Source organism: Triticum urartu, chromosome 4A (assembly GCF_056163025.1).
Source record: "Triticum urartu cultivar PI428250 chromosome 4A, HENAU_Tu73, whole genome shotgun sequence".
In the NCBI taxonomy this organism is placed as follows: Eukaryota; Viridiplantae; Streptophyta; class Magnoliopsida; order Poales; family Poaceae; genus Triticum; species Triticum urartu.
In genome coordinates this window covers 67,050,398-67,066,660 of record NC_141876.1, presented here as the reverse complement: position 1 = coordinate 67,066,660, position 16,263 = coordinate 67,050,398, and the positions used below count along the sequence as shown (strand labels likewise).

The window sequence follows — 16,263 nt, the reverse complement described above, 5'->3', positions numbered from 1 at the left end:
ATATCTATCAGATCTCACTTTCGTAAGTGACCGTGAAGGGATTGACAACCCCTTTATCGCGTTGGTTGCACGGAGTTTATTTGTTTGTGTAGGTGCGAGGGACTCATGCGTGGACTCCTACTGGATTGATACCTTGGTTCTCAAAAACTGAGGGAAATACTTACGCTGCTTTGCTGCATCACCCTTTCTTCTTCAAGGGAAAACCAACGCAGTGCTTAAGAGGTAGCAGGCACCTTTCTGGTACGGTCAGGGTGGTATACGTAAATATACCCCGACCTCTTGTAGTCACTCGACACGTGGAAGCTAAAGTTAGGAAGGCGCGGAAGCTGAGGGGTATGACATTAAATGGAAAGCCGAATACATCACTTTAAAGTCATAGGAGGAGGAACCCGCCTTGCAATGTCGAAGACTATCTGCACACCGGACACCTCATCATTGAAGTATGGTTCGGGGGCTACTGAGGAAGTCCTGGACTAAGGGGTCCTCGGGCGTCCAACCTATTGGATATGGGCCGGACTGATGGGTCGTGAAGATACAAAGACCGAAGACTCTACCCGTGTCCGGATGGGACTCTCCTTAGCGTGTAAGGCAAGCTTGGCGACCAAATATGAAGATTCATTTCTCTGTAACCGACCTTATGTAACCCTAGATCCCCCCAGTGTTTATATAAACCAAAGGGTTAGGTCCGTAGACATATATCCTCATAATCATAGTCAGACAAGCTAGACTTTTAGGGTTTAGCCATTACGATCTCGTGGTAGATCAACTCTTGTAATACTCATATTCATCAAGATCAATCAAGCAGGAAGTAGGGTATTACCTCCATAGAGAGGGCCCGAACCTGGGTAAACATTGTGTCCCCCATCTCCTGTTACCATCGATCCTAGACGCACAGTTCGGGACCCCCTACCCGAGATCCGCCAGTTTTGACACCGACACTGATCGATATGGCCTTCAGCGTGGTCATTGGCTTGGGCTCGGGCACAGGCCGACATGACTACAACCTCAAGCTCAATGCCTTAGGTAGCCTGATGTGGCTGCAGTGCAAGCCCTGCAATCCCAAGCAGCCACAATGCGCCCCCCCTGTTCGAACCAAAGGCCTCGTCCACCTTCCAACAGGTTGCCGGCACGAGCCAGATTTGCCACCCGCCGTACCCCATGGAGCCCGCTGGGCAGCAGTGCGCCTTACACCTATCCGGCGAGCATGACATATCGGTGCACGGCTTCGTGGCCTTGGACAACCTCACTATGGGGCCAGAGTCCATGAAGGAATTCATCTTCGGGTGCGCGCACTCGGCCAAGCACTTCAACAGCGAGCGCACCTTCGCGAGTGATAACCCACAAGTATAGGGGATCGCAACAGCTTTCGAGGGTAGATTATTCAACCCAAATTTATTGATTCGACACAATGCGGAGCCAAAGAATATTCTCAAGTATTAGCAGCTGAGTTGTCAATTCAACCACACCCGGAAACTTAGTATCTGCAGCAAAGTGTTTAGTAGCAAAGTAATACAATAGTGTTGATAACAATAACAAAATAGTAATGAAAGCAAAGTAAAATTTTTGGTATTATGTAGTGATTGTAACAATAGCAACGGGAAAGTAAATAAGCGTAAACCAGTATATGGAAAGCTCGTAGGCAATGGATCAGTGATGTATAATTATGCCGGATGCGGTTCATCATGTAACAGTCATAACATAGGGCGACACAGAACTAGCTCCAATTCATCAATGTAATGTAGGCATGTATTCCGAATATAGTCATACATGCTTATGGAAAAGAACTTGCATGACATCTTTTGTCCTACCCTCCCGTGGCAGCGGGGTCCTAATGGAAACTAAGGGATATTAAGGCCTCCTTTTAATAGAGAACCGGAACAAAGCATTGGCACATAGTGAATACATGAACTCCTCAAACTACGGTCATCACCGGTAAGTATCCCGATTATTGTCATTTCGGGGTTAACGGATCATAACACATAATAGGTGACTATAGACTTGCAAGATAGGATCAAGAACTCTCGTATATTGATGAAAACATAATAGGTTCAGATCTGAAATCATGGCACTCGGGCCCTAGTGACAAGCATTAAGCATAGCAAAGTCATAGCAACATCAATCTCAGAACATAGTGGATACTAGGGATCAAGCCCTAATAAAACTAACTTGATTACATGATAAATCTCATCCAACCCATCACCGTCCAGCAAGCCTACGATGGAATTACTCACGCACGGCGGTGAGCATCATGAAATTGGTGATGGAGGATGGTTGATGATGACGACGGCGACGAATCCCCCTCTCTGGAGCTCCGAACGGACTCCAGATCAGCCCTCCCGAGAGGTTTTAGGGCTTGGCGGCGGCTCCGTATTATAAAACGCGATGAAATCTTCTCTCCTATTTTTTTCTCCCCGAATGCAGATATATAGAGTTGGAGTTGGAGTCGGGAGGTCTCCAGGGGGGCCACAAGGTAGGGGGGCACGCCCTAGGGGGGGCGCCCCCACCCTCGTGGACAGGGTGTGGGCCCCCTGGTCTTCATCTTTGGCGAGGATTTTTATTATTTATTGTAAGATATTCCGTGGAGTTTCAGGTCATTCCGAGAACTTTTGTTTTCTGCACATAAAACAACATCATGGCGATTCTGCTAAAAACAACGTCAGTCCGGGTTAGTTCCATTCAAATCATACAAGTTAGAGTCCAAAACAAGGGCAAAAGTGTTTGGGAAAGTAGATACGACGGAGATGTATCAACTCCCCCAAGCTTAAACCCTTGCTTGTCCTCAAGCAATTCAGTTGACAAACTGAAAGAAATAAAGAAAATCTTTTACAAACTCTGTTTGCTCTTGTTGATATAAATATGTCAAGCTAGCATTCAAGTTTTCAGCAAAGATTATAACTAACCACATTTGCAATAATTCTCATGTCTCATGATTACCCATATCAATAGCATAATCAACTAGCAAGCCATAATAATAAATCTCGGATGACAACACTTTCTCAAAACAATCATAATATGATATAACAAGATGGTATCTCGCTAGCCCTTTCTGAGACCGCAAAACATAAATGCATAGCACCTTTAAAGATCAAGGACTGACTAGACATTGTAATTCATGGTAAAAGAGATCCAATCATAGTCATAGCCAATATAAATTAACAGTGATGAATGCAAATGGCAGCTGCGCTCTCCAGCTAGTGCTTTTAATAAGAGGGTGATGACTCAACATAAAAGTAAATACATAGGCCCTTCGCAGAGGCAAGCAGGGATTTGTAGAGGTGGCAGAGCTCGGTTTTGAAATAGAGGTGAATAATATTTTGAGCGGTATACTTTCATTGTCAACATAACAACCAAGAGATGGCGATATCTTCCATGCTACACACATTATAGGCGGTTCCCAAATAGAATGGTAAAGTTTATACTCCCCCTCCACCAACAAACATCAATCCATGGCTTGCTCGAAACAACGAGTGCCTCCAACTAACAACAGTCCCATGGGGAGTTTTGTTTTGCAATTATTTTGATTTAGTTTGCATAAAGCATGGGAATGGGCATCCCGGTGACCAGCCATTTTCTCGTGAGTGAGGAGCTGAGTCCACTCCTCTTGAGAATAACCCGCCTAGCATGGAAGATACAGACAGCCTAGTTGATACATGAGCTATTAGAGCATACAAAACAGGATGATTATTTGAAGGTTTAGAGTTTGGCACATACAAATTTACTTGGAATGGCAGGTAGATACCGCATATAGGAAGGTATAGTGGACTCATCTGGAATAACTTTGGGGTTTAAGGGATTGGATGCACAAGCAGTATTCCCGCTTAGTACAGGTGAAGGCTAGCAAAAGACTAGGAAGCGACCAACTAGAGAGCGACAACAGCCATGTACATGCATTAAAATTAATAAATATTGGATGCAATCATGAGTAGGATATAATCCACCATGAACATAAATATCGTGAAGGCTATGTTGATTTGTTTCAACTACATGCGTGAACATGTGCCAAGTCAAGTCACTTAAATCATTCAAAGGAGGATACCACCCCATCATACCACATCATAACCATCTCAATAGCATGTTGGCACGCAAGGTAAACCATTATAACTCATAGCTAATCAAGCATGGCACAAGAAACTATGATCTCTAATTGTCATTGCGAACATGTTTATTCATAACAAGCTGAATCAAGAACGATGAACTCGTCATATTTACAAAAACAAAAGAGGTCGAGTTCATACCAGCTTTTCTCATCTCAGTTAGTCCATCATATATCATCATAATTGCCTTTCACTTGCACGACCGAACGATGTGAATAATAATAAGAGTGCACATGCATTGGACTAAGTTGGAATTTGCGAGCATTCAATAAACAGGAGAAGACAAAGCAATATGGGCTCTTGGTTAAATCAACAATAAAGCATATAAGAGCCACTTCAACAATTTAATCATGGTCTTCTCCTCCTGACCCCCAAAGAAAAGAAAAGAAATAAAACTATTTACACGGGAAAGCTCCCTACAAGCAAAATAAGAACGGGAAATATTTTTGGGTTTTCTTTTTAATTATTACTATAGCAAGAAAGTAAAATACTACTAATTTTTTTTGTTTTTTCTTAAGGTTTATCAAACACACAAGAAGAAAGCATAAAAGGAGATAAACTAGCATGAATGATACAATGAAAAAGTATGAACACCGACATCTAGCAATGAGTGTGTGTGAACATAAATGTAATGTCGGTGAGAAATACATACTCCCCCAAGCTTAGGCTTTTGGCCTAAGTTGGTCTATGGCCACGGCTGGCCTGGCTGATATTGTCACAACCCTAGAATTGTTTGCAATAGTTGCATAAGAGAGCATCCATGCATCATGTCTAAATTCTGAAAGTTGAATTGAGGTTAGTTGAAACCCTCGAAATCACTTCAGAAATAATCAACATTAAAAATCTTTTCAAATGAGTCCAAGGAAATGTTCCTGTTATCCTATAAAAATATTGGCAAGACGTAAAATTCAAACCAATATTTTTGGAGTCTTAGAAATATTTATTTTGGGCATTTGAAATTAATTCAATAACTATTTGAATTGGATATATATTTATTATATAAGAAATATATGTTCAATAATTCTGAAAATTGTTGTGTGGCTTTGGATAAGACCATTTAGCTCACACAATTATTTTCATGAAGTTTCAAATTGATTTGGTATTCAGATCAAATCAAAACAAACAGAATAGAAGAGAGAGAGAGAGAGTTTACCTGGCAGCCCACTTACCTGGCCCAACTCCTCTAGCCGGCCCAGCTGACTGGCCACGCCAGTCGTCCTCCTCCTCGAGCGAGAAGGACGAGCACGCGCACGCGCCCGAGAGTGCCACGCCACCAGGGCGTCTGCCTGTGTCCCCAGGCCAGCTCGACACCACAGTCGACTTCCTTGGTGTCATCCCGATCGCTCTGACTCTCTCACTCTCCCCTTGCTCTGTCCCTCGCCTCTCCCGCCATGGCCGATTCGCCCGCGAGCTCGCTGCCGTCGCCCGCATAGCTATCGCCTCCCCCTCGCCTCCTCGAAGTTCCTGCGAGCTCCGCGTCGACGCCCCGACCTCCTTGATGAGCCACATGCCGCCAGACGCGCTCCACTGCCTCCACCGAGCTCCTCCTCACCGTTCGGTCGCCGGAGATCCCCCTCGTCACCGTGCTCAGCTTCGGCCACCTCCGAGCTCCCCGTTCGCTCCACTGCAACCTTTGTGAGCTTCCGCGTCGATTCCCCCCTCTCCTCTGGCTCTTTTGCCTCCGCTAACGCCTTTGCCGTCGCGGCCGGGAGCTTGGCTCCGCCGACCATGCCGCCGCCGTGGCCACCGTCACCTAGAGCCGCAACTGAGCATGTTATAGCGCTCAGCGCATCACCAGGTGCCCGTAGCACCCCTCCGTGGCCCCTGCCGTGCAGTATAACACCGACCCCGAGCACATCCGCACGCCGGCCGCCGCCGCGAGCTCTATTCCGGCGAGCTCCGGCCACCCCAGCTGCTCCCACTTGCCCAGTTGGATGCGTGCGTTCGCCAGCTCCACGTAGATGCCCTCCACATTGCATTTGGTCGCCGGAAACGCAAACCCGAGGCTCGCCGCCGTGACTGGCCTCGCCGGCGTCAAGTCGCCGGTGGGGTTGACCCACTTTGACCACAACTGGGCCCCCTGTGTCGATGACATGTGGGGCCGGCCTCTGACTAGAGTTAGTTTAGGTTTTAATTAGTCCTAATTACCACTGTTAGAGGTTAATCACCTCGCTAACTAACTCTGTATCACTGACATGTGGGCACATGCCCTAATTAAGTTAGGTTAGTATTTAACTTAGCACTAACTAATAGAGTTAGTTTGTTGTGTCACTGACCTGTGGGTCCCATAGGTCAGGGTTGACCTGGCTGACTCCGTTGACCTGCTGACCTCAACATAATGTCATGCTGATGCAGTATTTGTTTTTGGGATTTTAAATAAATCTTAAATGATTTATTATTTTTAGAAAATGCCCAAAACTTCCAAAAATCATAGAAATTCAACCGTAACTCAGAATGAAATAATTTATATATGAAAAATTATCAGAAAAATTCAAGGAATCCATCTGTACCATTTTCATGCATGTTTGAACAATGTTTGTCCTCTGTTTTGGACAAAACAAATAAAGGGCATTTAAATGATCATATATGGAGTTGGAATTTGAATCATGTATTCAAACCAACTTCATTTAAATCATAGCTAGATGCATTAGCTCAAATCACATCATATTGCCATGTCATGATCATGCATCATATTGTGGCATTGCATTGATTGTGTTCTTTCTCAGTTGCCGGTGTTTGTCCCCTCTCGGTAGACGTGTACCGACGATGAGAATGATGACACCGATGAAGTGTGTTCCTCTTCAGAAGTGTGAGGCAAGCAAAACCCCCTTGTTCATTCCGATACAATCCCACTCTCTCGCTCTTGCTCTCTTTTACTGGATTAGGACAACAACGATTCAACTGTTACATGATGCGGTAGTTGAACCCCTTTCCTCTGCATGACCTGTCATTGCCACAGTAAATAGATGAAACCCACTAGCATGAGTAGGAGTACATGGTGGGTTGTCTCATTGTAGCCGTTCTCAGGAACTGAGTTCTGTGTTTGTGATCCATGAACAGTTACTACCACACATTGGGTTCCGGTAACTCGGGCCCTCTCAGCTTATTAATCAACTCGATCTCTGTCCAGGAGTTGCAACTAGTTTCTGGTGTTTGTAGGTAGTGTTAGTAGTCTACCAAGTGGCACCCGGTACATGTGGGCTTGGGATAGACTAGGCACAGTGGCACGGTGTACCAAGTGGCACCAGGATGTTGGGCTTGGGAACCCTGCACACATCGTTTGGGGCCGTGAGCGACACCCCGGCCGGATCTCCTTGCGGATGGAACCCGAATAGGTGATAAACCTGGACGAGAGACTTGTGTGGTTAGTCAGGTCGTAGCTGACTCCCTCGCCAGGCTTCCGCTTGAAGGTTGCCGAGGTACACGACGTGTACATGGTGGTAAGTGGCGAGAGCGTGTGTGAAGAAGTACACCCCTGCAGGGTTATCATTATCTATTCGAATAGCCGGATTCCTCGGATATGGAAACTTGGACCCCTTGCATAGTTCATAGACAAGTAAAAGTGGATACTCTAAAATGCGCAAGATAAGCGTGAGTGCTATGGATGGCCTTCTCGTAGGGAGACGGGAGCGGATCCATAGTGGTGTATTGGTATGGTGAATATGTGGACTCGTGTGCGCCACCTCAAAAGAGTTACTTGCAGTCATAGTTTAGGATAGCCATTGAGTCAAAGCTGGCTTGCTGCAGTCAAACTCCACCTCCCCCCTTTGTTGATACTGATGCATATGTAGCTAGTTCTGATGTAAGTCTTGCTGGGTACATTTGTACTCACGTTTGCCTATATTATGTTTTGCAGAGAGACGTCAGTCTCGCTAGTAGTTCTGTGTGGACTTCGACGTTTAGCTTGAAACCTCAGCTACGATCTTGTGCCCTCGGCAGGATCTGGTAGATAGTCAGGCTTCTCAGCCTTCTTCATTTGTAGATGTCTGTACTCAGACAAGTTAAGCTTCCACCTGTGCTTGTTGCTTGTATGCTCTGAATGTTGGGTCATGAGACCCATGTTTGTCATATCTCGCTCCTCGGAGCCTAATGAATAAATACTTTGAGTCGTAGAGTTTTGTTGTGATGCCATGTTGTATTTACACATATCGAGCATATTGTGTGTATGATTGAAATGCTTGGTATGTGTGGGATACGATTACCTAGTTGTTTATCCTTGGTAGCCTCTCTTATGGGGAAATGTAGTCTTGTGCTTCCATGAGCCACAGTAGTCCGCTATAGCCCGGGTTCTCTATCACCGGAGTCCTGCTAGCCCAGCACTACTGCTCCGGAACACTTGATTGGCCGGCATGTGATTCACTTCGTTCCTGTGTCTGTCCCTTCGGGGAAATGTCATGCGGTGACATCCGGAGTCCTGCCTAGCCTGCTACAGCCCGGTTCACCGGAGTCCTGTTAGCCCAGTGCTACAGCCCGGATTCGCACGCTGCTGACCGACATGCTCGATGTTGATTCATGCATGCCTGTCTCCGTAAGTTAGTGCCACTTTGGGTTCACGACTAGTCATGTCGGCCCGGGTTCTCTGTCATATGGATGCTAGCGACACTATCATATACGTGAGCCGAAAGGCGCAAACGGTCCCGGGCCATGGTAAGGCGACACCCTTGGGAATACCGTGTGTGAGGTCGCAAAGTGATATGAGGTGTTACCGGCTAGATCGATGTGACTTGGAATCGGGGTCCTAACAGCTTTGGTATCATAGCCTGACTGCCTGTAGGATTACCAAGCCAAGCTAGTCGAAGTTGTGTCTAGAAATGCTTTACTTATATAAGGGAATTGATTGTGGATGGGAACGTAAGGCTCTTTTTACTCCTTATCCTCATGACCTTCTGATCTGAGTCATCTTATCTTTTCTACGGGGTTAATAACTAGGCTTCTCTTCTATCTCTCAGGATGATGCGTTACTAAACCATAGTTTCCTAGGATTGTTGAGTTCAAGCCTCATTTCAGTTCCTACTACTTCCATATGTTCATAGCTCGCCTCAGAACCTTGAGTTTGTGATGTTGAGTGGCTATGCCACCATTTTTGCAGGTTGTCTCAAATCTTTTAAGCAATTACATCTGTTATGTTGTCCGAGTCATCCCAGGTTTCTAAACACTCTGATGCATTTGCAAAATCCTTTCCCTTTGGTTTTGATGTTCCTTTAGGCCAGGTTAAGCACACTAATCTGTGGGTTGAGGTACTTTATTGCCTCAACATGTATGTTGGAGGATTTATTATGACACTAAGGTATCTTAGATTTAGTAATCTAGCCATGTTTGGTGTTCCCAGTGTGATGATTCTGGCCCCCATTCTCAAAAGCATCTCGTGATGTTATTTAGTTAGTAGGTATTCTACTCCTGGGTTTTGAACCCTAGATTCGCCCTATTTCATGTTGTTAGTATTTGCTAATTCCCTTAAGATATTAGTAACCTTGTGATAGTCCTCGAGGTCTGTGGTATATCGTTCTTCCAATACCATGAGCCAATATGGAAGAAGTTCTTTTACACCAAAAGATCACAACCAGAGTGCTCTTGATGAGTTCTTCATTCATAATTGTGATTCTGCCAGTTCTACCTTTCTGCATGGGTTATCCGGAAGAAATATGTTGAACTCGTTTGACATACTAATCTATGCATCCACAACTCAGAAAGTTATATGTTCCTTTGAGTTGTCCCCCTTCAGTTATATTCCGACCTTCATCTATCAATTGATAGTCAAGAGTATGTGAGCATTCGTTCATCGGTGCCTATTATTCTTGTGGTCCGTCAAGCCATTCTAGTTCAGAATGACTAGGAGAAACAAACTCCAGTACCTCATCCATTTCTAGGATTGGGTCAAAGTAGTTGTATTCCATAGATCAAAATGCCAATGCGGTTTTTGTTCTGTTCTACCTTGGAGTATTACCATCTTTATATCAAGAATATCATGGCAATTGCACACCATCCTATGAACTCTTGATACAGTGGTACTTCTCGCCATCATTTTTCACGCCTCGGTCCCCATGTTGTTGCAACCGGAATGACGATGAGTGAATTATGATGTGTGAAATGAATACTACTAGCAACTCCGTTGCTTGGTAGCTAATGGACAATAATTTCATCCTTAGCATGTTGGTTATTGAATCATCATCCTAAGACTGATCGTGCTACCTAGTCCTTATTTCTGGTGCACTCTTTGATCCATGAGTTAGGATTGTGTCAATCCCTCTCTCTTTTGATCGCATCGTCTTGCCCTGAAAAGCAAGATTGTTCTAGAGCTTAGTAACATATCGGTGGTTCGTGATTTTCTGAATACCCTCTCGGAAGTATCACCAGGCTATTCCCTGACCACTATGTTGAGCTCGTGATCAAGTTGGTTCCTTGTAACCACCCCTTCTCCAAGAATCTGTGTTAGGTACCCCTGAGCTAGTTGGATAAGCTAAATAATAACTTGGAGAGTTGGAAGATGAAAGCTTGTCCCACTTAGTTCATTTTCAAAGGGATATCCTTGTGTTCGTGTGGTTGTTGAAGAAAGATGATTTCTTCATCGGTTGGTCCCTGTGATCAGTTGTTGGACCTATCGTCTTGCCCCAAACCTTGATTTGAGTGTGGGGCATCGTCAAATCAAATCAGCCAACGATGACACTATGACTTCAATTCGATTGATTCTTAACAAATTAGTATTTTCAATTTGTGAGGGCCGTTCTCTCCATATAAGAAATAGTTGATTAAGAATATATAGTGAATTCTTGGGCAACTGCGTAAATTTATGGAATCACTTACTTTACTATATCTTTTTTTTGCATAGATTTTTTTTGTATAGAAAAAAGAAGGGGAATATTGATATATATTAGAGGGTATTGATATATATTATGATCTGATGTGCTTTCTTGGTATCCTAAATATAATATTAATACTTCAAGTTGCTGAGTTGAGAAAGAGATGGTTGAATCAAAAGAATTCCTTTTTTGAAGTTCAATTTTTATCAGAGGACAATATGAATATTATACCTTGTTTCATTAAAACACTCAAGGGGTTATACGATATATCAGGTCGAAAAGATTCTGGAGGATCCTCATGATTAGGTATTCTTTTTCCCCAGATCGTAGCATTAAGTATTTCTTGGTGAGTGTTTTATTGTAAGACCACTATGTGGTCATGCTTGTCTTGGACAACATGTTCACATGTGTGTAGCAGAACCAGCTCATGTTTTGGAGCTTGCTATCGTAGTTCATCTCCCGAGAGTCTCGCAACGTTATCTCATCGACTTGTGTTGCAACCTTTCTTTTCTAGACATGTTGTCTGAAAAAAATCATGTTACCAGCCAGATCTGAATCTCAGGCAGATATGATGGCTGGAACATTTCCAAGATCTATGATGTAGGTCCCGACGAGATTGATGTTTCGGCCGACACACCTAGTCGGAAGATCTATTATGGTAGTATCTTGAATGAGCAATTCGACCATCTTCTCCATGAGGATTCGGTATGACTTATTCCACAAGTTGTTCCTTATGGATTTTTGTGCTCCCGAAGTCTGACCTTTACTTGATGGCCATGTTGATGCTTTTAAGCATTGACCGTTGTACCTAGTACATCAAGGAGAACATTAGAAGCGGAGTGCTAAATGTCTCTCGGTCGATCATCCAGATTTTCTTCTTTGGCATTGCTAAGGAAAAATCTGAGAAAGTGATGTCCTCCTTGCATCTGCATCCTCCATCATCGTTCATCATGGTAGTATGATGTGTTGCCAGGATCCTTGGCACAGATGTTGGTAAAACCTTGATGAATACGGAAATGCTCAAGTTCTTGAGAGCACGCTCAGTCACTAGGTTATATCCTCGGTATCAATTGGAATGTGCCTTCCGTTGCCGAGTTGTCCTATAACCCTAGTTTCCTCTCCAATCTGAGTATGCCATTATTTCGAATTCATTCAAATGATCAATTGTGATTTTCCTTAGGCTGGTATAGAGAGTTTCAATGATCTCTGTATCAAAAGTAATTCTTTTTGCCACTTAAGGGATAATTCTACGAGCCACCTTCCCTAAGGTGTCTCGTTATGGTATCATGGCAACTCAAATCCTCGCTACGTTGACAACCGTTCACCACCCTTTCAGGTGTGGAATTCTTGTCTACCTAGTGAACCCTCGACATCTGTTCCACTCCATCCCTCTAGATATGTGTTTTGTGTCTAATCTTGAGAGATGTTCCTACATCTCACCCCATAGGTTGATCGTGAGTTGTTGATCTTCGAGAAGATCGATTTCGGTAGAGTCTCTTTCCGTCATCATCATGTTGGACGAAGATCTCGAAAGCAAAGACGTCAAGATCAATTGTAGCAATGAATCAACATCTCCGAGAAGGGCAATTGGATCACGAAGATCATGTCCACTTTGTGTTCCCTCTGTCTTCTTACCTCATGTCTTGAATCTCGGGACGAGATTCTTGTTTAGTGGGGGTGAGTTTTCACAGCCCTAGAATTGTTTGCAATAGTTGCATAAGAGAGCATCCATGCATCATGTCTAAATTCTGAAAGTTGAATTGAGGTTAGTTGAAACCCTCGAAATCACTTTAGAAATAATCAACATTAAAAATCTTTTCAAATGAGTCCAAGGAAATGTTCCTGTTATCTTGTAAAAATATTGGCAAGAGGTAAAATTCAAACCAATATTTTTGGAGTCTCAGAAATATTTATTTTGGGCATTTAAAATTAATTCAATAACTATTTGAATTGGATATATATTTATTATATAAGAATATATGTTCAATAATTCTGAAAATTGTTGTGTGGCTTTGGATAAGACCATTTAGCTCACACAATTATTTTCATGAAGTTTCAAATTGATTTGGTATATAGATCAAATCAAAACAAACAAAATAGAAGAGAGAGAGAGAGAGTTTACCTGGCATCCCACTTACCTGGCCCAACTCCTCTAGCCGGCCCAGCCGACTGGCCATGCCAGTCGTCCTCCTCCTCGAGCCAGAAGGACGAGCATGCGCGCGCGCCCGAGAGCGCCACGCCACCAGGGCGTCTGCCTGTGTCCCCAGGCCAGCTCAACGCCGCGGCCGACCTCCTCGGTGCCGTCCCGATCGCTCTGACTCTCTCACTCTCCCCCCTGCTCTGTCCCTCGCCTCTCCCGCCATGGCCGATTCGCCCGCGAGCTCGCTGCCGTCGCCAACGTAGCTATCGCCTCCCCCTCGCCTCCTCGAAGTTCCTGCGAGCTCCGCGTCGACGCCCCGACCTCCTCAACGAGCCACACGCCCCCAGACGCGCTCCACTGCCTCCACAGAGCTCCTCCTCACCGTTCGGTCGCCGGAGATCCCCCTCGTAACCGCGCTCAGCTCCGGCCACCTCCGAGCTCGCCGTTCACTCCACTGCAACCTTTGTGAGCTTCCGCGTCGATTCCCCCCTCTCCTATGGCTCTTATGCCTCCGCTAACGCCTTTGCCGTCACGGCCGGGAGCTTGGCTCCGCCGGCCATGCCGCCGCCGTGGCCACCGTCACCTAGAACCGCAACCGAGCGCGTCATAGCACTCAGCGCATCACCAGGTGCCTGTAGCACCTCTCCGTGGCCCCTGCCGTGCAGTATAATGCCGACCCCGAGCACACCCGCACGCCACCCGCCGCCGCGAGCTCTATTCCGGCAAGCTCCGGCCACCCCAGCTGCTCCCACTTGCCCCGTTGGATGCGCGTGTTCGCCACCTCCGCGTAGATGCCCTCCGCATTGCATTTGGTCGCGGGAAATGCAAACCCGAGGCTTGCCGCCGCGACTGGCCTCGCCGACACCAAGTCGCCGGTGGGGTTGACCCACTTTGACCACGACTGGGCCCCCCTGTGTTGATGACATGTGGGGCCGGCCTCTGACTAGAGTTAGTTTAGGTCTTAATTAGTCCTAATTACCACTGTTAGAGGTTAATCACCTCGCTAACTAACTCTGCATCACTCACATGTGGGACCATGCCCTAATTAAGTTAGGTTAATATTTAATGTAGCACTAACTAACAGAGTTAGTTTGTTGTGTCACTGACCTGTGGGTCCCATAGGTCAGGGTTGACCTGGCTGACTCCGTTGACCTGCTGAACTTAGCCTCATGTCATGCTGACGCAGTATTTGTTTCTGGGATTTTATATAAATCTTAAATGATTTATTTTTTTCAGAAAATGCCCAAAACTTCCAAAAATCATAGAAATTCAACCGTAACTCAGAATGAAATAATTTATATATGAAAAATTATCAGAAAAATTCAAGGAATCCATCTGTACCATTTTCATGCATGTTTGAACAATGTTTGTCCTCTGTTTTGGATAAAACAAATAAAGGGCATTTAAATAATCATATATGGTGTTGGAATTTGAATCATGTATTCAAACCAACTTCATTTAAATCATAGCTAGATGCATTAGCTCAAATCACAGCATATTGCCATATCATGATCATGCATCATATTGTGGCATTGCATTGATTGTGTTCTTTCTCAGTTGCCGGTGTTTGTCCCCTCTCGATAGACGTGTACCGACGACGAGAATGATGACACCGATGAAGTGTGTTCCTCTTCAGAAGTGTGAGGCAAGCAAAACCCCCTTGTTCATTCCGATACAATCCCACTCTCTCGCTCTTGCTCTCTTTTACTGGATTAGGACAACAACGATTCAACTGTTACATGATGCGGTAGTTGAACCCCTTTCCTCTGCATGACCTGTCATTGCCACAGTAAATAGATGAAACCCACTAGCATGAGTAGGAGTTGTTTGAGCCCTGATGTGCCTACTCATTCATGCTTGTTGTCATGCCTGCTACTGCTTAGAGTTGAGTCAGGTCTGATTCATCGGGGATGAATTGGGGGTGTTGAACATGTCCTACTGTGTGTGAGCTAAGTGTGTGAACACGATTTGGTAAAGGTGGCGGTGAGAGGCCATGTAGGAGTACATGGTGGGTTGTCTCATTGTAGCCGTTCTCAGGAACTGAGTTCTGTGTTTGTGATCCATGAACAGTTACTACCACACATTGGGTTCCGGTAACTCGGGCCCTCTCAGCTTATTAATCAACTCGATCTCTGTCCAGGAGTTGCAACTAGTTTCTGGTGTTTGTAGGTAGTGTTAGTAGTCTACCAAGTGGCACCCGGTACAGGTGGGCTTGGGACAGACTAGGCACAGTGGCACGGTGTACCAAGTGGCACCCGGATGGTGGGCTTGGGAACCCTGCACACATCATTTGGGGCCGTGAGCGACACCCCGGCCGGATCTCCTTGCGGATGGAACCCGAATAGGTGATAAACCTGGACGAGAGACTTGTGTGGTTAGTCAGGCCATGGCCGACTCCCTCGCCAGGCTTCCGCTTGAAGGTTGCCGAGGTACACGACGTGTACATGGTGGTAAGTGGCGAGAGCATGTGTGAAGAAGTACACCCCTGCAGGGTTAGCATTATCTATTCGAATAGTCGGATTCCTCGGATATGGAAACTTGGACCCTGAGGGAGTCCTGGATTAGGGGGTGTTCGGGTAGCCGGACTATACCTTCAGCCGGACTCCTGGACTATGAAGATACATTGAAGACTTCGTCCCGTGTTCGGAGGGGACTTTCCTTGGGGTGGAAGGCAAGCTTGGCGATGCGGATATTCAAGATCTCCCACCATTGTAACCGACTCTATGTAACCCTAACCCTATCCGGTGACTATATAAACCGGAGGGTTGTAATCCGTAGGCAATCAACTCCATATACAACAATCATACCATAGGCTAGCTTCTAGGGTTTAGCCTCCTTGATCTCGTGGTAGATCTACTCTTGTACTACCCATATCATCAATATTAATCAAGCAGGACGTAGGGTTTTACCTCCATCAAGAGGGCTCGAACCTGGGTAAAACATCATGTTCCCTGCCTCCTGTTACCATCCGGCCTAGACGCACAGTTCGGGACCCCCTACCCGAGATCCGCCGGTTTTGACACCGACATTGGTGCTTTCATTGAGAGTTCCTCTATGTCGTTGCCTTTAGGCCCGATGGCTCCTTTGATCATCAACAACGATACGGTCCAGGGTGAGACTCTTCTCCCCGGACAGATCTTCGTCTTCGGCGGCTTCGCTCTGCGGGCCAATTCACTCGGCCACCTGGAGCAGATCGAAAGCTACGCCCCTGGCCATCAAGTCAGGTTTGGAA

At 45.5% G+C, this 16,263-nt stretch overlaps 1 pseudogene; it reads left to right on the top strand.

Moving 5' to 3' along the window:
• The first annotated feature begins 1,158 nt into the window (after positions 1 to 1,158).
• The window catches only part of LOC147974819 (aspartic proteinase nepenthesin-2-like), a 54,587-nt pseudogene continuing 39,482 nt past the window's right edge, over positions 1,159 to 16,263 (top strand).